The following is a 23,492-nucleotide window of genomic DNA, read 5'->3' on the forward strand; positions in this document are numbered from 1 at the left end:
GAAGATCAAATGTTGCACTTGGTAAAATGTGCTTTGAGGAGAACTGTGAATCACAGCCTTTCACTCCTGAAGAGGGTCTGATTCAATACATCTCTATCATAATCAAAGACATGTTCAGATCTGAGATCTGTGGCATTAGTTCCCACTAATGGGGGAATGATCAGGGTGTGGGGGGGTGGCGGGGGTGGGAGAAGGGTTTTTTATGTTTTTATAAAAGGCAGAAAGCTTTTAAGTTGACAGACTAGATCCCTCCCTGTTCCTCTGCTCTGTTCCCAAAATCAAGTCTCTGAACAAAACAGAAGTTGCTATAACCATTGATAGTGAAAGTAGTAAACACAGAGACTAAGTTCTCAAAGGATTTTTTAAAGCGTAACTTTCGGCTATTGAAATGTATCTTTTACTACTTTGCCAAGAGGCAGGCAGAGGCTTTTCTGGCCAACACACAGAAAATGCTTTACTTTTAAAAGAAACAAATTTCCCTACTGAAGCCTCTGCAAAAATATGCCAGAGGAAAGTTAGGATCTTCATTTTCTTTGCACCTATAGGAACAACATTTTTGCTGAGACGGATGTTAGCAAAATGTGCAACAAGACCACAGATGATAATAGCTGAGAAAAATTGTGGTAATGATGTTAGCCTTGCCACGTGGCCTTTTCCACAAAGGATATGTCTAGACTGCATCCCTCTGTCGGCAGAGGGATGCAGATTAGGCAGGTCGACATTGCAAATGAGGCAGGGATTTAACTATCCCGTGCCTAATTTGCATAAAAATGGCCACCACGTTTTGCCGACTCAGCACTTTGTCTGCAAAAAGTGGCAGTCTAGAGGGGGATCTGTCGAGAAAGAAAGCCTTTTTCGACAGATCCCTTATGCCTCCTGCAAGGAGGTTTACAGGATCTGTCAAAAAAGGCTTTCTTTCTCTACAGATCCCCCTCTACACTACTGCTTTTTTTGCTGACAAAGTGCTGAGTTGCAAACACAGCAGCCATTTTTATGCAAATTAGGCATGGGATATTTAAATCCCTGCCTCATTTGCAATGTCGACCTGCCTAATCTGCATCCCTCTGCCGACAGAGGGATGCAGACTAGACATACCCAAAGATGGCTCAGTCAAAACATTCTTCTCATTTCATCTCCACATACTAATAACTGTTTCCTTTCAGGCAGGCGCAAGAATACTTTATTTACTTTGGCACCAGAACTGATTCAGATTCTCAAAAAACGGTTTTCCTTTTTCATGCCTTGAAATGTTGTCAGTAGGAAATCTCAAAAAGCCCTAGCTCTAGCGTGTTTTACTGTTTATCCGATTATCTTGTATTAAGCAAATGGTGAATAGCCTTTGTAGTTGTCAAACACTGTCTTTTCTCTCTATCTTAGCACTTAGAAGGTGCACCTTAATATCTCTCATACATTTTACCCATTCACAGTAATGGAACACATTGCGACTGACATTTTTTTTCAGAGGTCTCTCTTATGTTCCTGGCATGGGCATAGAGACGTTTGGGTAAGAACATAACACATGCCCTTGCAGTCATTTTGCAGGATAACATGTCGCTATTTTAATTCTTAGAATTCTGAACAAGAATCGGAAACAAAGGGAGACTGTAAAGGCTTTGCGCCTTCACCCTATGTTTTTATTTGCACCCTGTGCCCTAAACTTTACAGTTGGACGCTCTTTGCGCTGTTTTGCTTAACAGATCGGAGTGTCCCTCTGCTAGGACTCGATTGACACAGCCTTATATGGTGGTGGGGAGAGGGAGGTCTGGACCCGCCCTCACTCATGGACCCTAGCCCAGGGCCCTAAGGCCCTGTCTTGGTCTTATCTGGCTGGCAGGGCTTCCCATGGAAACATGCCAGCCCATGGGCCATAATGCCCTGCCTTGGGCTGCTTCCTCTCCCCTTACCTGGTCCACCAACCAGTCAGTCCAGGGACGTCTGCCTCACATTGCACTCTAACTTGAATTTCTTCCTTTTCTTTGTTTTAAACCTGCTGCCTACTAATTTCATTTGGTGACCCCTAGTTCTTATATTGTGAGAATAAGTAAATAACTTTTACTTATTCACTTTTTGCACACCAGTCATGATTTTATAGACCTCTATCATATCCCCCCTTAGTCTCCTCTTTTCCAAGCTGAAAAGTCCAAGTCTTTGTAATCTACCTTCATATGGCAGCTGTTCCAAACCCCTAATCATTTTTGTTGCCCTGTTCTGAACCTTTTCCAGTGCCAATATATCTTTTTTTTAGATGAGGCGACCACATTTGTACACAGTATTCAAGATGTGGGCGTACCGTGGTTTTATATAGAGACAATAAGGTATTTTCTCTCTTATTCTCTATCCCATTTTAAATGATTCCTAACATTCCAGTTGCTTATAAGGAACTAAAGCTGGCTTGTATAAAACCCTTGGGCTACGTCTACACTGACCACAATTTCCGGAAAAGCCATGCAAATCAGGTAAGTCAGGATAGGGAAATCCGCGGGGGATTTAAATATCCCCAGCGGATTTAAATAAACATGTCCGCCGCTTTTTTTCCGGCTTTTCCCCAAGCCGGAAAAAAAGCGTCTAGACTGGCGCGATCCTCCGGAATAAAGCCCTTTTCTGGAGGATCTCTTGTTCCTACTTCAAAGGGCTTTATTCCGGAGGATTGCGCCAGTCTAGACGCTTTTTTTCCGGCTTTTCCCCAAGCCGGAAAAAAAGCGGCGGACATGTTTATTTAAATCCGCGGGAGATATTTAAATATCCCCCGCGGATTTCCCTATCCTGACTTACCTGATTTGCATGGCTTTTCTGGAAATTGTGGCCAGTGTAGACGTAGCCTTGGAAATCAATGGAGAGATTCTTGTTGACTTCAATGGCTAGTGGAGCAGGCCCTGGGTCACCAGCTGTCAAGGAAAATGGGACCTAGTGGTTAGAACGGCTGATCCTGGCTTGTGATGTGTCTGAGGCTACGTCTACACTGCAGGCTTCTTGCGCAAGAACTTTTGGTGGAAGATCTCTTCCGCCAAAAGTTCTTGTGCAAGAAAGCATCCACACTGCCATGGATGCTTTTGTGCAAGAAAGCTCTGATGGCAATTCACATAACGGCCATCAGAGCACCTGTGCCTTTTCTGATCCATCCACACATGCCTTTTTTGCACAAGAGCTCTTGCACAAAAAGGCTTATTCCTCATAGAAAGAGGAATAACTCTTGCATAAAAAGCCCTGTCTCCTGACGATCTACTGTACTTTTTCTTGTGCAAAAACGCTCTTGTAGTGTGGACGCTCCACGAGTTTTTGCGCAAAACAGCCATTTTTGCGCAAAAATTCTGCAGTGTAGATGTAGCCTGAGGCAAGTCACTCACCACATCAGACTGTCTGTGCCTCACCTTCTCTTCAGATGTAAAATCGTTAAGAATTATGCTATCCTTACCTTGTGTAAAGCACCCTGTGCTCAATCTTCAGTTAAAAGTCATCTGTAAGTGCAAATTGTGACTTAAAATTATTTAAGTCTTTTCCCAGGGAAGCACAGTTATTCTGCTGCATTTCAGTTTTCACATGCATTTGCTTTTTGCTTTCTTCACCAGTATTTACTGCTTTGGCAAACATTGAGTAACTTTTGTGTCATTATTGTACGCAGTATAAAACTGCTGCTTCTGTTAGATTCAGGGAGCCTTTGGTTGAAGGTAGTAAATATTTTTCTTGCAGGCATCTCTATATATTTGTTTTTCAATTACCATTACTCCTTCATGGTGCAACCGTTCCATCTTCCTAGAATAGCCCTGCTTCAGGCAGATAGGACTTTTATCTGTCATGCATTTATGGAAATGAATCACTCCATTAATATTACTGTCTTAATGGTAGGTTTAGCTGGATTGTTAGTGTCTCTTGTAACTTTTTTTTTATGGTCAGGGAAAGTTTGCTGTGATAAACTATTTCCTGGGGACACACTTACAAAAATCCCTTTAAAGAGTACAGTAAATTAAACACATAAAAACTTCCAAACATATTGAGGAACATAATATGCCTGTTAAGTATTGTGACCTTCCAGTTCCTCTATTTTAAGATCTTTTTCTTTTAGGACTTAATACCCTTTAGGCCATATGGAAAGAAATTGCTCGCTGCAGGAAAATACCCTTGCAGCCACCATTTGTCTTAGCTCATATTTAGAATTTTCTCATGTTTCAGTCAAGTCAGTGAGCAGACTGCAAATCACCCAGACAAGAGGTTGAATGCCGAGAAAAGTACAAAACAAACTCCGAAAGGACGTACCTGCCTTGCACTGAAAATTCTGCCCTGATTTATTCAGCTCTAGAAGAAAATCTTTTGAACATATCTCTAAGTCCTAAGAAGTCCTTGTTGCTTTGTAATCCATCAGCAGAATAATGGTGATCACCATGTGCATGGGTCCTTTACTTATGCCGAAGTAGTCTTCTAAGCATGACAATGTAACTTCATCACATTGGCTCATTTACCTCATGTCAGGAATCAGATACACTTTTGATTCCATGTCCCAATTTTTTCCCCTCCTATCAAGAACTGGAGAAAGTTGCTTCCCATGGCACATTTCTCTGTTTTGTGTCTCAACTTTTTTCTTCAGTTTCTTTAAAGAAAGACTAACACAACTGAATGCCGGAGAATTGTTTGCTAGGGTTTTGCTGCTAATGCTCAGATTAACTTTTTTTCAAAACGGGGTGTTGTGTGAGGGAGAGGAAGGATGGCCATATGGCCAGGCACGCTAACAAAAGGGAAGGGGGAGGCAATGGAGGAAACTTCCCTGGGGTCCAGCGGATTCAAAAGGGCCAGAGGCTCCTGTCCACTGCTACTGCAGCAGCAACCGGAGCCCCCGGCTCTTTAAATCTCCCCCAGAGCACAGCACTGCACATTCTGGGTGGCTCTGAAGGCTGTCTGGAGGGGGGAGGGGCTGAGTGACTGAATCTAGGCAGCGCTGACAGTGGACTGCCTCCAATCTTACCGTTTCCACCAAAGGTCCTGCCCCTTTGGGAAACATGTTGTGCTTAAAAGAAGCACCTGGGATCTTTTTCAGGGAGATAAGGCAACATGCCACATTTATTGAACATACATAGATCAGTCGATACTTTATCATATGCATATGATACATTACACTCATACACTCACACACAAGCACACTCCATCTTGTTGTTACCAATAGTTGCTCCCCCTAACTGCACTGGCCAGGTGAGTTAGATGAGGGAAGGGGTGGAGCCGGGCTTCTGCTGATCCGGATTGATGCTCCGATGTTGACAAGAGAAAAACCTGGGGTCCCTCTGCAAGATGCCTCATATTTATCCCTCTTATGCAGCCAATTAGTCATCACCTCGCCTTTCTTTATGCTGCTTCAAAGAGAGTTCTTCCAAGGACAGGCCCTTGCTGCTTGACTCCCAAGGCATCTGTATGTCCAGACTTCTTTTCAATGAGCTCACTTCACAGGTATTGTCCTGGATCTGGCACCCAGACCCTCTCCACCCTTGCAACTGCTTCTGGAGGTGCTCACCTTTCACAGTGAGGTCTCCATTTACACCTCATTCATTTCAACAGGGCAATCTAGGAAAGGGGAGAGATCTCAAAAGACGTTTTTCTTTACATTAACTATTCCTGAGACCTATAACATAAAGGCTGTGTCTACATTGGCACCCTTTTCCAGAAAAGGGATGCTAATGAGACACTTCGGAATTGCATATGTCGTGGGGGATTTAAATATCCCCCGCGGCATTTGCATGAACATGGCTGCCGCTTTTTTCCGGCTCGGGGTTTTGCCGGAGAAAAGCGCCAGTCTAGACAGGATCTTGTGGAAAATAAGCCCTTTTCCGCAAGATCCCTTATTCCTAAAAAAGGGCTTATTTTCCGCAAGATCCCGTCTAGACTGGCGCTTTTCTCCAGCAAAACCCCGAGCCAGAAAAAAGCGGCAGCCATGTTCATGCAAATGCTGCGGGGGATATTTAAATTTGCAATTCCGAAGTGTCTCATTAGCATCCGTTTTCCGGAAAAGGGTGCCAATGTAGACACAGCCAAAGAGCTTGATACAAAGTTTCTTAATACAAGGGATTCTATAAGAAGGCTTAACATAAAGATATATCTAAAAAGGACAATAGATATAGATAAAAATATAGATCAAAGGAAAGTTTATCTTAATACAAAGTTATATGAGAATGATACATGGTTATATGGAAGTGTTACAAAGATTCTATAAGAACACTTAACATAAAGATATATCTAAAAGAACAAGATCTTAATACAAAGTTATATGAGAATGATACATGGTTATGTGGGAATATTAGAGGGATTTATCCACAAATAGGGAGGTGCCTCCTTCCCCATCTAGCCCAGGAGCCTGGCAAATCTGTCAGCACCCCTGCTAATGGCTAAAGGCACTGAGCTGGGAACCAGCAGACCAGGCTTCATTCTGTGGTTCTGTGATGGCTTGGAGACTCCCTTTGCCACATTCAGAAATCAGTTCATCCCTTTGCGACTCAGATCCCCTAACATAAATTAGAGATGATAACAATTGATTTGTCTGTCTTCCCTATTTGGATTTTAAACTCTGGGAGGAAGGGTGTCTCATGATGTGTGTGTAGCAGAGCATGCTGAAATTAGGAAATTCCATTGTGTGGGAACATCTAAGGGTACGTCTACACTAGCCCCCTAGATCGATCTAGGGAAGCTAATGAGGGCGACCGAAATTGCAAATCAAGCCCGGGATTTAAATATCCCACGCTTGACTTGCATGTTCCCGGTCGGTCGCCATTTTAGAAATTGACTAGCCCAAAGTAACTGCCCGCGTCTACACGCGGCAGTGAAACGGGATTCCGATTTAAAGTGCCTAAATCGAATTAGCTGGTAAACCTCATTGCAGGAGGTATTCCATTAGTCACTGCCCTGTATCCTACAGCAGTAGGCACTGAATTTTTTTCTTAAGCCAATTTTCACAAAACAAAATAATACCCAATTCTACCATTGGTAGGCAACTGTACGCCCCCTTGTGGCCAAGGTTGAGACTGCTTTGCAGCCAGCTCTGGCCAAGAAAAGATGCAAGTAGGAACACAGCAGTCCCCCCTCCCCCCCACACCACCACCTTAGGGGCACCCGTTCCATGCCCCCTGAAGTAAGCACACATTGTAAATCAGGGGTGGGCAATAATTTTTGTAGGGGGGCACTTCACAAATTTCTGAAATAGCCACCCTGGAAAGAGCAGAGCCTAAAGCAGAAGGGGCAGAACCAGGAGACTTCCTATGCTCCACAGACTCTGATTGGCCTGGGGGTAGGGGAGCATGTGAAATCTATGCCCACTGAATAGCTGGCGTTTCATTCTAGGCGCTGCACGCCCCTGGGGGGGAGAGGAGACTTAGCACACTCCTCCGTCCCCAGGTCTCGAGTGGCCTGGGTGTGGGGAAGCAGCAGTGCATCTGTGGGCTGGATCAACTGTCTTGGCAGGCCAGTTCTGGCCCATGGAGGCTGTTTTGCCCATACCTGTTATAAATAGAACAATGAGAATAGGAAAGGGAAATATGTATCGGCAGAGGGATGAATGGAGAATAACAGACAGGAAGAATCATAGAATCATAGAATAATAGGACTGGAAGGGACCTCAAGAGGTCATCGAGTCCAGCCCCCCCGCCCTCAAGGCAGGACCAAGCTCCGTCTACACCATCCCTGACAGATGTCTATCTAACCTGTTCTTAAATATCTCCAGAGAGGGAGATTCCACCACCTCCCTTGGCAATTTATTCCAATATTTGACCACCCTGACAGCTAGGAATTTTTTCCTAATGTCCAATCTAAACCTCCCCTGCTGCACTTTAAGCCCATTACTCCTTGTCCTGTCCTCAGAAACCAAGAGGAACAAATTTTCTCCTTCCTCCTTGTGACACCCTTTTAGATATTTGAAAACCGCTATCATGTCCCCCTTAATCTTCTTTTTTCCAAACTAAACAAGCCCAGTTCATTAACCCTGGCTTCATAGGTCATGTTCTCTAAACCTTTAATCATTCTTGTCGCTCTTCTCTGTACCCTTTCCAATTTCTCCATATCTTTCTTGAAATATGGCACCCAGAACTGGACACAGTACTCCAGCTGAGGCCTAACTAGTGCAGAGTAGAGCGGCAGAATGACTTCACGAGTTTTGCTTACAACACACCTGTTGATACAACCTAGAATCATATTTGCTTTTTTTGCAACAGCATCACACTGTTGGCTCATATTCAACTTGTGGTCCACTATGACCCCTAGTAAGAAAGAGGGAGCAGTAAGAGGGTTACATCTAACATGAGGACCACACGTCCAATGGGACTACAGTGTGAAAGGGCAAACACTGAGCAATGCATCTACACTCAGGCTACGTCTAGACTGCTATGATTTTCCGCAAATGCTTTTAATGGAAAAGTTTTCCGTTAAAAGTATTTGCGGAGAAGAGCATCTAGATTGGCACAGACGCTTTTCTGCAAAAGCACTTTTTGCGGCAAAGCGTTCGTGCCAATCTAGACGGGCTTTTGCGCAAAAAAGCCCCGATCGCCATTTTAGCCATCGGGGCTTTTTTGCGCAAAACAGTACTGTGCTGTCTACACTGACCCTCTCGTGCAAATGATTTGCACAAGAGGGCTTTTGCCCGAATGGGAGCAGCATAGTATTTCCGCAAGAAGCACTGATTTCTTATAGTAGGAAGTCAGTGTTCTTGCAGAAATTCAAGCAGCCAGTGTAGAGAGCTGGCAAGTTTTTCCAGAAAAGCAGCTGATTTTGTGGAAAAACTGGCCAGTCTAGACACAGCCTCGAAGTTTATGAATCCTGGGAAAAGTTCCTGTCCGGCAGTGAGTTCTGGATGCTCCTTGTCATCTTTGACACCCTAACAAAGTCTCTTTCCCTAACAAAGTCTCTGGTGCCCTCCTCTGCCAACACAGAGCAACAAGTTCCCTACTTAGCTAGCTACAGCTTCCCCTCTTATTCCCAGCGCAAGGTCACAAGCTCTGGTACTCACAGCCCCATACAGCTCTGGGCAGCAGTGATAAGTCCAGCTCTGGTTTTTCCTTCTCAGGTGACTCCTCTCTGGCTCCTATCCTGTTGGCATTCCCAGTCGGCCGCTCAGACTCTCCAAGGCTTCAGGCTGGTTCTCAGCTGCTTCGCTGTGAGGGCCTGCTCCCTGTAGCCCTCTTGTCTGGAGCTAGAGATACTCGCGTCCTGTTGATCTTCCTCTCTCCACACCCCTGGACCTGTCAGCATTTGTGCTGCCCTAAGACCAGGGTTTAAAGGAGCCATGCTTTCTGATCCCAATGGGATTACAGGTATAACAGCAGGTACCTGGATGCCCTAACTGAAAGCAGGGCCTCACAGCGCTTCCCTGTCTAGATACACAAGCAAAAGCGAGGGTAAAACTCTCTGATACTTAGGACGAGACTAGGAGTATGAGTTAGACAGCACACTCAGACAGGGATTTAAAGGAGAGCAAGAAAACAGCTGCAAATTCTTATCATCTCCTGCCAAAGCAAGGGACAGCAGGCAGTTTGTGCCTCTCAGGAGTGCACAACTTTTTCCATTTATGTGCCTGGGATGGCCCAGCTACAGCCTATCCTGAACACAGAGCTTATGGAAAAGCTGCACTCAAACCCTGAATAACTGAGGTAAACATGGATTAGAAAAAGAGTCAGTACATCTGTCATTCTGCTACTAGTAAGAAAACACCCCCTTCAAACGAGAGACAGGCTCAGCCATCCAATGGCCTTGATAATACTGTTTTAATTCATGGAGCATAAAAAATTAATTTGATTTTTTTCAAACACAACTTTTTAGTTTTAGGCAAACTTCCACCCATTTATTTTCTTTACCCTTCAGAAACAGCTTTGGCTCAAACCCAAGAGAAGCGCTTTCTTCTGTGTCATGTACTTTCTATTCTTTGTAAAATATAATTGCAGTGCTATGGAGTAAAGCAACTTTCAGAGATATCTCTTTTTGCAATTTAAAATGTTATATCTTGGGGGGGGAGTGAACTATTCAGACGTTAATAAAAATGTATAGAAATATTATGATTTGGAGTCTTTGCTTAGAAGTCTCCTATGTCAGTCAGCTTTCTTATTTCACTTTGGTATTAAAAATATGAGGTATTTTGTGGAGGTTTTTTTTTTTTAACCTTCCGAGAAGATAGAATTGGAGAATACTCGGTAAACAGGAATGGACGGAAGAGGGGGTGGGAATATGCCTAAGTATAGTAGCATGTGTGTCCCTGAACTCCATCCAATTTTTGTTTGATATATTTTATTTTATGTAAAATATATTTTATTTTATCTTAAGTAAAGGAGAACTTGGAACACTGACTTTAAGAGCTTCTTAGAACTCCCTGCATTCACAAAAAGGGTGTATTTTTCCCCTCTACCCTTCTCCATAAAACACCCATTGATGCAAATTTTAGCCAATTATTTACATAATTTTTTTCAAATAGTTTCATATTTTCATTGCTAAGGAAAAGTGAAGAATCTTGAGCCTCATGGACAACTGTTAGCTTAACCTAATGAGACCTTAAGAGCCTCCTAGTGCAATGGTGCACTCAAGCACCAGCAATTCTGATCAGACCTGACAAACTCACTACACCAACCACATTGCTGTCATAGTACTTACCTTATGTAATTTTTAAAGGATAGCAAATAAAAGCTTGTATCGTAACAATCGTCATAAGCATTGCAAGATGCCATGCAAGAAGTTGCATGTGGTACTAAAAATACATTTGAAGTATGTAACCAGGCAGTGATTATAAACAAGTTTTTGTTCCCTGACAAAGGAGCATTGTTTCTATCTCCATCTATATTTCTGGCACAACGTAAGCAGAATAAGCCAAATGCAATGGGAGTTCATTTGCATCTGAAATCAACAGAAAAAACAAATGAGCAAGAAACAACATGGCGCCAGCACTGTGGAGAACGAACAGCAGGAATACTTTTTTTTAAGGTTTACTCACTGTACGAAGGATGCAAAGAGACATTTTATTGCCCATCATTGAGGGTGCAAAAGGAACAGCGCTTTTTGTATCCAGGAAAGCTGGATCTTACCTGGAGAAATGACAACACTGAGGAGCTGCTTTTGGTGAGAAGATTATCTTAGACCAGGATTTTAGCCTGCTAAATGTTACATTTATTCTCACAGAAGTATGTTATACTTTTATTGTAATCAGTATTTCCATTAACCTTGTTTTCTGTCTCTTTAAATCTCTTTAACAAACTTATTTTTGTTTGATCATAAATATATTTCAGTGCTGCAATGTTAAGCAAAGTGTGGATTTTTAATTGAATCAAACAAGCTGCTGTGGTGCATTGTGTCTCTGGAAATTTCTGGAAGTGTCCTAGTGATGGGTTCTTGAAGCGGGGCTCAGGAATTAGTGGGGGGAGGGAGGGAAATAAGTAAGGCAAAGTAAATGCTGGCAAAACTTTGGAACAGATTGGCAGGGAAGTGTTGGGGAACAGACATACAGTTTAGCACCCACAAATCTCTCTCCTGCTGAGGCAGGGAGTAACATGGTGACTTTAGGTACTGGAAACTCTAGGCTAATGCTGTTCCCAGTGGCATAGAAGAGTTTTGGTATTCATTGAACAATTAAATATCTGAGTCAGATGAGTCATATCCTTCTGACAGCAGCCGCATCAGAATGCACATGGCAGACTTTAATTTTGGCAATAAGAGGTCAAATGGAGAGCTTTCACTAACTTAAACAAGCTGATGTGCTTCTAACGTGATTGATAATATTTTAGCAGTCAGTACTCAAGGGTAACATTTCAATAGGATGAACAGATCCTGACACCTAGCTGTTAGATCTGCAGAGGAGATAGACAACAAACAGACTGATGTGAAATGACTTGCCCCACTTAGTGTGAAAATCTGGTGACAACTAGGTGTAGTTCTGAAATGAATCAAACCTATTTCTGGCTAATGAAACTATCCTGTGAGAAAGCTCTTTAATATATGGAGATATACCTATCTCCTAGACCTTGAGAGGTCATCAAGTCCAGTTCCCTGCCTTCACAGTAGGACCAAGTACTATTCCTAACAGATTTGCCCCAAATGCCCCCTCCTTAAGGATCAAACTCACAACCCTGGATTTAACAGGCCAATGCTCAAACCACTGAGTTATCCCTCTCTGCTGAAGCTAATCACGACAAATCACTTACAAAAGAGAGACTTTTCACTATCAATGACAGGTTGAACCTCTCTAATCTGGCACTTTCTCTGGTGTGGCAACATCCATGCTCCGGTATGATTTTAGTTAGCTGGATGTCTAGCTATCATGGGTGTGGCCAAGTTTCCAGTAGTCTCATAAAGTTTGTATATAGACACCAGTCCTGACTCTCAGTGTTCCGTGCTGTTATTTAGCTCTAATTTACCCCTAAACGTCTCCAAAGAGCCCAGTAAGCAGTGAAAGTGCTGGTAATGCTGCTGGACAATATTGACCTCCAGGGCTATCTCTACACTCGCGGCTTCTTGCGCGAGTAATACGCCAATGAGGCTAAGCGTGGAATATCGCCGAGCCTCATTTGCATACCTAATGAGCCACCATTTTTTCAGAAGAGGCTCTTGCGCAAGAAGGAGCGTCTACACTGCCCCTTCTTGCACAAGAAAAACCCTCTTGCGCAATGACGTTACACCTATTACTTTTCAGGAAGAACAGCATTGCGCAAGAGGATTTTTCTTGCGCAAGAAGGGGCAGCGTAGATGCTCCTTCATGCACAAGAGCCTCTTCTGAAAAAAACGGTGGCTCATTAGGTATGCAAATGAGGCTTGGCGATATTCCACGCTTAACCTCATTTGCATATTACTAACGCAAGAAGCCGCAAATGTAGACATATCCCAGTAGTTTAGCAAATTCTTTGGTTTGGTACCAGTCAGTTCCCGAGGGTGCCGGATTAGAGAGGTTCAAACTGTCTTGCAATACTCCAGTGTTGTGACAGGAATTAAGGTATTAAACCCTAAAAAAGGGTTGGGAGAGTGAAAGTGGGATTAAGATTTGTTTTTAATTTAAGGCTAATTTACACTATAAATGTTTCATGGCATCAATTTACAGGAGGCCTATCTTAACCAGTGCAATTGACCTATGCAGACATAATTAAACTGTGTTATTCCTTACTTAAATCCGTCTAGCTCGAATGAGGGTTGAACCTGTTTAATTGCATCTTCATTAGGTATATGCTCCCATTTAAGAGCGGTCTACTATAAATACAGTATATTTGTGCAAAGTTTCTAATATAGATGAGCTTCTTGTTTTCAGTCCTGGGGGAGCTACTGAAAGACACCACCACACACTGACTCGAATAATTCAATGTGATGGCTCAACATGTTAGTTTTCATGATTTGTTCGAAGGTTTGACATGATCAACCTGATCTGGGAGGGAAAAATATTACACTGCATAGAAATAGGCTTCCAAAGTTCTTGTCCCAACAGAGAAAAGCCAGTGGGTGTGTAATTAAGAACAAGAGAGTAGGTTGACCTACTTTTCTTGGCAAAGTCTCAATTTCAGATCAGTCTATCTTTATTTCTGTATATTGATCTACTTATCTGCCCTTGCAGTCTCCTACTAATAATCTTCCCCTCATTTTGTACTGATTGATTACTTAAAATCATTTCTCATCTGCATGCTGCTAATTTAGCGAGCAGATTAGCAGTTAAATAAAATCAATAAACCATTTCATGACAAGAGTGTAAAGAAGCATTGTCTCATTAACCCATTAACTATTTTGAATTAATCTTTTGGGGTTGTACAGGACAATAGGTGCTTGAAACCATCAACCACTTGCAAATCAAAATGGCTTTTTTTGTTAACAACATTAATTCCCCTTTTGTTATCTAAACAGCATTGACAGTAGTCAAGATCTGGCTACAGGCAAAGATATGCCTCACCTCTTCCAGGTAAGAATTTAAGACAGCTGTAGCTGTCTGCTAGGTTTCTTGCCCTTCATATCCAGTAATACAAGCTACCCTGAGAATTTGATTATTAGCCTATCCTACACCTCAGACAAATATTACTCAGAGGAAAATTACCACAATTTGAGCTGCAAGAATGAAATGTTTTTCTGGCAGGGTGTTTTAAAAGATAATGGCTATTTGAAGCAGGAGAGAACCGGTCTAGTCGGCAGAATAGAAGTACACTGGTGCACAATAAATAGAACTTTATCACTTCATTCTTCAGTTTGTCACATGAACACTGCCATTACCATGTAGAATAGTGATAGAAATGTAGCCGTGTTAGTCTGGTGAAAGAGAATCCTCTGAACTGTTATTCATGCTAAAATTCGACATTTTACCCTGGGGTCTTAACAAAGACTCTAGTTATCTTACCCATTACAAAGATAGCTTCCCCAATTATCACCTCTAATATCATTAGCTCACAGACATTTACCTTCCTGCCCCCCACATCCCCCTTCTATTCTGAAATTTGATTTGTCCTTTTCATATGTGTTCATTTTTTTAAATTGTATCCTTTGGTATATATGATTGTGACTATTTTCTTCCACTATTTGATCTGAGGAAGTGGGTCTGGCCCATGAAAGCTCATCATCTAATAAACTATCTTGTTAGTCTTTAAAGTGCTACATAGTCCTGTATTTTATTACCATGTAGCACATTGTAACATGGACATGCGTAACTATTACACTGTGTGACTGGCTAATGAGGTGGTTGAGAAATGAACATGTACCCTCCAGTAGTGCATGTCTCACTAGTATCCTTTTGCTTTTAAATGATGGGAAATGGCTGAGGAAAAGTTAATTGACAGTTCCTGGAGGAGCTGAATCAATACCATACTCTTAACAGCTGTTTGTGGTTTCAATTTTCTGGGGGCAGTCTCTGCTCATTCTATAAGATGCTTTTACTCCTGGACTGTCTATTCCATTAGGCAAACAGCACAGGTGATATTTCAAAATAAACCTGAGCACAAAAATGATCAGGTCACTGATGGGTCTGTTAAGTCTTTCAGCCTCTGGCTTTTGGTGTAGAGTCTTTTTCTGAAGTTCACAAGAGGTGTCATGGCCTTGGCTTCAGAAAGTGTGGCCCAGAATAGCCCTACCTCCCCTTGCACACTAAGGCCACATCTACACTGCAATAGAAGATCAGCAGCCCTGAGTCCCAAAGACTGGATCAATTGACTAGGGCTCATGGGGCCAGACAACAGAGTTAAAAGTAGCAGAGGAGATGTACTGGGTCTTGCTGGATTTGCAAACCCAAGCTCTAGCCCAAATCAATACCACGACACTGCTATTTTCAGCCCAATGGTCCCAAGTCAATTGACCCAAGCTATGAGGTTCAGCGCTGGAGAATTTTCTTTGCAGTGTAGCCATAACCTTCCATGCAGTAAAGGCAAGACTGTGGAAATTAACCACAGAAGACCTACCTGACTCAGCACCGACTGAACTCCAATGTCAGATAACCAGACGTGCTTGTTCGAAGATGATGCCCTTGCTTGGAATGTTTTTATCTTGTGAGTTACCAGGGTGTATGTTTGCTGAACTACAGGGCCCCGGTGCACAACTTGTGTATGTCAGGGCCCTGTTTAGCTAGTGGCTGGTTTACTGTCAGCGGCTGGGGAGTGAGGTAGCTACATGTCCTGTGCAGGGCTGCTGTCTTTGTGGTCCTGCCCTCTGGCTTTTAATTGTGTTTTCACATTTGTATTTGTGACAGGAGGAATAATGGTAGTTCGAATTAGGAGCTTTAATTCGAACTACTTAGTCTGTGCTGTGTGTAGCTGTGGGCAGGTAGTTCGAACTATGGGCATTTAAAAATGGCGCCCTCCCAGGAACATGCAAATGAAGCCCGAGAAATTTAAATCCCGGGCTTCATTTGCAAGTTCGAATGCCTACATTAGCCACCCTCGTTCGAACTAGGCTGGCAGTGTAGACATACCCTTAGGAATTACCTCTACTTGGCATCCTGTCACCTGAGTTCACCTCATTTTCTTCATGTTACCTTCAGTGACCTCTTACTTGTAGGCAAATTAAAAGCTTTCTTGATGTGTCCATCTTAGATGAATCCAAACGTCTGTTGCACCCTGGAAGTCTGTGATTTCCCAGTCCCCACATCTTGACAGTGACAGGCACATTGTGTTAGGCCACAACAACCTACACAAGTGCTAATGGGGGGCTTATTCCCAAAGAAAGAAGATTCTTATTTATTTTCTTTGGAAGCCATGTTAGTAGCCTCTGGTAGTTGGGGGAAGAGGTGCACTTTGGAAATTTCTTGTTTTTATTTTTTGTCTCACTCTTCGAACTAGCCTGAGGAACAAAGAGCAGGTAATTATGGCATTAGACATAAGCTTTGGCAAGCTGCGAGATATTACCCACATGCCATTGGGCAGCCAATTTGATACCTTCAATCTTTCCCTAAAATCTTCTTTCCATGATATCTGACCAGGATAATACGACGTGGCCTAGCCTTGTTATATGCTGAATTCCATTCTGTTTCTATTCCAGAGCAGTTTAGCCCTTCTGGCTGCTCTGTAAAGCCAGTTGTTTGTGATGTGAATATTTTAACTGGTTTTAATAGCCAATATTCACAAGCAGAAAGATTCACCACATGCTTAGCTCCCTAAGGAATATTGCCTACCTATTATCTCACTTACAGGAAACAGGAGCATGCTAAAGCAATCAAGCAAATGGATTTTACACTTGAAAGCCCATATCAGTTCCACCATTCCATAATAACCACATGTTTTCTGCTTTCCTATCCCTCGTCTTATCTGGCTTTCAGCTGCTGGAAATGGGGAGGGTCAGAGTAAAAGAAACTTGATGTGCAGCTGTGGCATAGGAGTTGGATACAGAATAAGCGATGGCTTTCCACAGGGTCACGGCAGACAATTAAGCCACTTCTTAGTGTGTGTCAGTGATCCAAAAACTCAAAAAGGGTTCTAGGCTGTCTGATGGAGGAACACTACAAATGTAAATAGTGTAATGCTGTTACACCCTCCAATTCGAATAATGAGTTCTATTCTGGTCATTTTTCCCTTGTGGGACGAGGGGGGGAAGCAACAGAGGATTCTACTCAGAGCCACAAATCTATTTGTAAGCATTTGGGTTAGTGCACTTGGAGAGGGTTGACTCAATGCCATGGCGCCCCCTGCTGGTCCCTTGGGGAATTAGCACTGTTCCTCAGCAGTGTGCCCCCTTGTGGCCAATGTCTCACCCGGTGTCGCTCTCTGCTCTGCTCTCTCCACTGTCTGGACCCATGTCTCTCCCTGGACTATGAGTTGGTCTTTGGGACGCTGAGCTCCAACAGTCCCCTCCACTCAGTTTGCACCCCCTTTGGGGGTATCAGCAGTCCTCAGTCAATATACCTCCCACTGTGGCCAGTTCCAGCCCCAAAGTCTAGCCTTTTACCTCAGGGGCAAGCTACAGTCTGTATAGGCCACGCTCCAGTGTGGCCAGGTATGCAAGGGAGAAGGGGGGACCCAGGCCTGCCCACTACTCTGGGTCCTGACCCAGGGACCCTATGTGAGCAGCCCTATCTTGTCCACCTCCAATCCTCTTAGCTTCCCTCAGTGCTCCTTCGGCCCCTTCCCTATAACCCTTGCACCATCTGTGCCCTTGTATCAGGCAAGACAGATTTCTACATGTCTCGGACATTCCCCTTAATGCTTGTAATCAACAGTATCTTAAATACCAGGACTTTTGTTTAGTCTCTTCAAGCAACAGGTAAAAACATCAGTGAATAAACTCCTCTCTCCATTACTGATGTATGGCAAGTAGGACTGTGGAGAGAGGTGTAGTGGGTTGGAGTGGCCACCCACTGACCCCAAGGGGGAATAGCCCCTCCCTGAGCCATGGAGGGCAGCACCGGGCCCTAATGACTCACCTGGGAGGAAGCCAGGGGGCGGGGCCAGGAATATAAAGGGCCTGCCTGCAAGGCCAGTCAAGGCCCAGCCAGCAAGAGAGCTAGAAGTCTTCCCAGCCCAACCCAGTGCAGAACCAGAGCCAGGGGAAGCTGATGACTGGCCTGGGCCACCGGGCCCGCTGCTGGAGGGCTACCTGGAGGACCTGACTATCTGGCTGGAGGACTCCAACCCTTGCTGCCCAGAAGACCTGCCCAAGAGCCAGGTATATCTCGAGGGGGGGAGAAATGGAACCGGCCCAGGGATAGCTGACCTTGGTCTGGCAGAGGGTCAGAGGGCTGCGGTATGGACCCCCACTGGTCCAGAAATAAAGGGCTAGTGTGTTTTGGACATGGATTCCTGCTGACCCCAGCAGCCGACTGCGCTCTCCCCCTGGCTGCCAGGGATGGGGAGGTGGGAGGCTGCGACGTGACAGTCCCGGCTCCCCAGCATGGGGAAAAGGGGAGAAGAGAGGAAGGCAGGAGGCAGGGTGACTTGATGACATCACTTTGTCTCACAGGAAAAGTTTTTTGGCCCCCAATTGAAACACCTCACTTCCCTGGTGCTCCAGCTCAGGCGTAGGGAAAGGATGGAGGTTCAAGACCTCAGGCCAGATTCACACTTCTGGAGTTCCAGGGTTAGTGGATTTGGGGGCCCCTAGCCTCTGGGGTGGGGCAAAAAATGAGGGTTTCAGTGTGTGCAACAGGGCTGCCAGTGAATGGGATAGGGATGGGCGTGCATGATCTGGTAGGAGATGGAGTGCAGGAGGTGCTGAGGTTGCAAGATCTGGGTGGGAGGTATGGGGCAGGAGTGGGCTGGGGCAGGATGTCTGGCCAGGGCAAAGAGGGAGGCAGCCACAGCCCCACCCCTGTCATCCCTCAGAAAACTTTTTTTATATATATATACAGAGAGAGAGAGAGATTAGGCTCTAATTTTAATCGGTGAATAAAAAACTAAAGGGTTTAAAAGGAAATTCAGTGGGATAGTCTCCCTCAGTAAAAAGGGCCAGAACCATTGCTCTTTCCAGGTATTCCTAATCCCTTCCTGGCCAGAACAGGAATGAGCTGCTCTCAGCCCTCAGCCTTTTATAGGGCCCAGCATAGCCCTGATTGGCACACTGTTCCCTACCCTAATTGGCTAGGGCTGTGCAAGTCTCTTCTGACTTGTCTGTAACCCTCTCCCTGCTGGGATGAACTATAGCACCCCTGCAGCACTATAAGAATCTTTACAAAAGGAATGTAAAATGACTGAGGTTGTTTAATTTGGAATGAAAAGCAGCAAAAAGAAATGAAGAGCCATAAGTGAATAGTATAGAGAAGGCTCCTGGGTCGTCTTCTATTGCCTCCTTATCCCTCGCTCAATGACAAGAGGGCACTTCACTTTTACAATGGAAAGAAGGGAACACTTTCCTACTTGGGCCACTTGTGTTTAATGTGCTGCAGTACATTACAGTGGCATTTGACTGGATTTTTTTTTGTGATTAGACCTTCCTATAAGAAAAGCATCAGCACTAAGATGAGCTACGATTAAAATAGGAGCTAATGGTCTTCATAGTTCTGGGTGATCATCACCAGATGGGATCGGGACGAAATTGTCTTTAAGAAAGAGTATTGCCTATCACTGGGGTTTCTCACATTCTTCTGAGCCATTTGGTATCAGGCATTAATGGGTAGCATGTTTAAAACTAATTAGTGAAAGTTCTTCTTCACACAGTGCATAGTCAACTTGTGGAACTCCTTGCCAGAGGAGTCTGTGAAGGCTAGAACTATAACAGAGTTTAAAGAGATGCTAGATAAATTCATGGAGGTTAGATCCATAAAAGGCTATTAGTCAGGGGCTAGGAATGGTGTCCCTGGCCTCTGTTTGTCAGAGGCTGGAGATGGATGGCAAGAGACAAATCACTTGATCATTGTCTTCGGTCCACCCCCTCTGGGGCACCTGGTGCTAGCCAGTGTTGGCAGACAGGCTACTGGTCTGGATGGACCTTTGGTCTGACCCAGTACGGCCATTCTTATGTTCTTATTATCAAAGACAGACAAGTGGGCTTTTCCATGTAGTCTTTTCCAGTATAGTAATCATTATGTTCCACATGTCATTATGAGGCCGAGGGAATCCCCATGCAGAATCTGAATGGAATAATCTTGCGTTGCTTGCACGACAGGACAAATATACTTACTGGCTTGACTGTGCTGGAAGGAGCAGCCCTGGGTACTAACAGGGCAAGGACTTGTGTTTCATAGAGACACAATCTCCCCTGAGTTATCTGCTCTGGATATCCCAGTCAACTTGTGGCTATTCCTTTTAGACAGGTGTACAGGTGGGAGGTACCTTTCTATCCCTTTTGGGGCCTGAAGGCAGCATTCCAATCTCCAGTGTCTCTTGAGTCGTCCTCTCCTCACGTGTGCAAAGGCCAGGTACATTCAGGCCTCCATGTATTCTGAAGACGTGCGCTCCCTATACCTCCTGTCCTTGCCTGAGGTAAAGAGTCCTTGGAGAATGCTGGCCACCGCCACACCTCCCTGCTTCCCAAACTCACGCCTGCCTCTGTGGTGTATCTCCATGTTGTGACTTTGTCCAAATCTATAGCCCATTCAACCCCACGACATAAAACACCAGTGAGTCATCCTGGTCTATTTTAATCAGAGAGGGTGATGCACCAGCCAAAAATACCAGCAGCTGCTTTGACAGCTGTGCCATCCTTATCTACTGTATCCCCCCTCTTTCATATTTTCTCTGCTTCCTAATAATGAAGGCTGGCCCTGAAACCTGGCCACATGTGCATCATGTTCTCATCCGGCAGTCCTCGTCAAATGCTGGTGTTAATTTTGGAAAATGTTCCATCATGAATGCACCCAGTCACTCCCAGATCAACGTGTTCAGGCAGGTAGGGGCTAGTCCCCAAACACACGGAGAAGCCTGCAGATAGAAAATTAATAGGGCTCTACAGTGGCTCAGAGGTCTGCTTCCGCTTACAGCGATGCGACCCACTAACACTGAAAAAAGACTTCCAGTGATTTTAGTGGGCTTAGGATCAGGCCCTAGAAGAATAAACAGGTCATTTCTGTTCATCCACTTGCTCTTTGAAAGTAGATCGTGCAGTCACTTAATATTCCTATTGCAAGGTCACTCCTCTCATTTCCTTTTCATGTCTTGTCCCTTTGGGATACAGAAGCTTCCCAAAAGGCTTGGCAAAAGTGAGGGGAAATATCTATTGGAGTCTATCCATTGACATTAATGGGCATTGGCTAGGACCTCTATAACTTGAGGGCCCAGACTCGTCTTTTATGGTATTCGTTCTAAGGTCCTAACTTAGTAGACTACCTTTTATATACATAAATAGACCTCTTTGTGTCTTTGGTCCAGTTTAAGGATGTTAAGCAGTGTGTAATACTCTAATCGAATTGTCAATGCATTTTTGCATCGACTTTTCGATTAGTCGATAGGGTGGCACTGCTGCTTTAAAACTCTGCCTCAGCATTTCAAAGGGGCAGTGCCACACAGCTGATCCTGGGTTCCATGTGGTGCTGCCCCTTTGCATTGCTGCCATGGCTGATCCACAGCATTTTTGCATCAATGTTTTGATTAGTCGATAGGGTGGTGCTGCCGCTTTGAAGTATGCCCTCTTCCCCCACCCTTGCTGCCTCTAGCTGATGAGGGTGGGAGGAAGTGACTAGTTGACTATCCTGTCGACTATCTGATAAGAATTTGCTTATCGGATAGTCAACTAGTCCTTAACATCCCTCTAGCTCACGACTAAGATGATCTAAAAAACTTTTATATTCCTAGATTTTAGTATACTTTGTTTTTCTGTTCTTACTTCTCAGATATCCTTCAGCCTTGACTTTAGATTTCGCTAAACTAACATTAAAAGTAAATTACACTTATTTAAGTACTAGCTCTTCAGAGCCAGAATTGCCTTGGAAACCAGTGGTTTGTATAAGGATAATGGATTTTTATTATTTGACAACTAAGCAATCTAATTATATAGTGACAGACATGGTTCTGATTAGTTCTAAATTTATGATTGGAGAAGAAGTTGTACTACATGAATAGATTCGTGATTAAATACAAAATTATCTGCTGAGTCTTTGTACTCTGAGTTGTTCATTACCCCATACATTCAGACAATAAAGTGGAGGAGGTTGCAAAAATGTCCCTTTAAAAATTCACATGTAACTGCACTTTGAAAAGGCAGTCCTGAATTTTGGATGACATGAAATTTCAGACGAGGTTTTGGTATATCACGCATGCCGCCTTCCAGACAAAAGGCACAAATATTTTACTTCACTAATGAAAAGTCGATGGTTTTGGATGGAACTCTCAAAATCAGGGTAGAAAAAGTATAAGAAATATTTGAATTAGCCCAAAAGTAATGGTAATGGGGCTTACAAACCTCATTCTGAGAACAGGGCGAAGAGAGAGGAATGCCATCTCTGATTACAGCCAGTCAGGCTGATGTCACTGCAGCATTGCTGGTAGAACTACTAATCATGGAGGCCTGCACCCACCATTGTTACCAGTAAGGAAAACAAGCCCCTCCCTAAAGAAAGGAGAAACCTGAGAGAGGAAGAGGCAGAAAGGCCTGGGATAGCATAGGAGCAGCAACCCCCACACCAGCTGCCTCTAAGGCCATGTAGTCGCCTGCCACGCTGGAGATCAATGTTCTGACATTAATAGAATTATAAGGTTTCAAGAGACCTCAGGAAGTCATCAAGTCCAACCCACTGTCCAAAGCAGGACCAACCCCAACTAAATCAGCCCAGCCAGGGCTTTGTCAAGCCGGGGCTTAAAAACCTCTAGGGATGGAGATTTCACCACCTTTCTAGGTTACCTCCCTCATCCTTTAGGGGTCTCACCCCTTCCCTGATCACCCTCTTATTGCTAACATATCTGTAGAAACTTTTCTTGTTACCCTTCATGCCCCTTGCTAGCTGCAATTCCAATTGTGCTTTCACCTCTCTGATTACCCCTACATTCTCGAGCAATGTATTTATTCCCTAGTCATCTGTCTAGGCTTCCACTTTTTATAAGGTTCCTTTTTGTGCTTAAGCTCACCAAATATTTCACTGCTAAATCAAGCTGGTCACCTACCACATTTGCTTTTCTTACTGCACATCGGATTGGTTTGTTCCTGCACCTTCAATAGGACTTCTTTAAAATATTGCTAGCTCTCCTGGATTCCTTTCCCCTTCATGTTAGCGTCCCAGGGGATTCTGCCCATCAGTGCCCGGAGGAAGTCAAAGGCTGCTTTCCTGAAGTCCACAGTGTGTATTTTGCTGCTCTCCTTTCTGCTTTTGGTGAGGATCCTGTAACTGACCATCTCATGATCACTGCTTCCCAGGTTGCCACCCACATCTACTTCCCCTACTAACTTAAGACCTACTGAATCGAATGCTGAGGGTAGCCCCAGTCAACCCTGGTACTCCTGCCAGTTGTGAGGAGTAAGGGAAGATAACAGGAGTGTTTGCTCCCATCGGCCTCTCTCTGTGAAGATTGCACCAAACTTGGTTTAAGGTAAACTGACTTCAACTATGTATTTTATGTAGCTGGAGTTGTGTACCTTAACCCGACCTTCCACGTCTAGTGTAGACCTGGCCTAAGAAACTGACATGGAAACAAAGGATGACTGCACGCCCTGGAGTTTATGGGCTGATTGACTCATTAGATCAA

Source organism: Pelodiscus sinensis, chromosome 13, assembly GCF_049634645.1.
Source record: "Pelodiscus sinensis isolate JC-2024 chromosome 13, ASM4963464v1, whole genome shotgun sequence".
NCBI classification, from domain to species: domain Eukaryota; kingdom Metazoa; phylum Chordata; order Testudines; family Trionychidae; genus Pelodiscus; species Pelodiscus sinensis.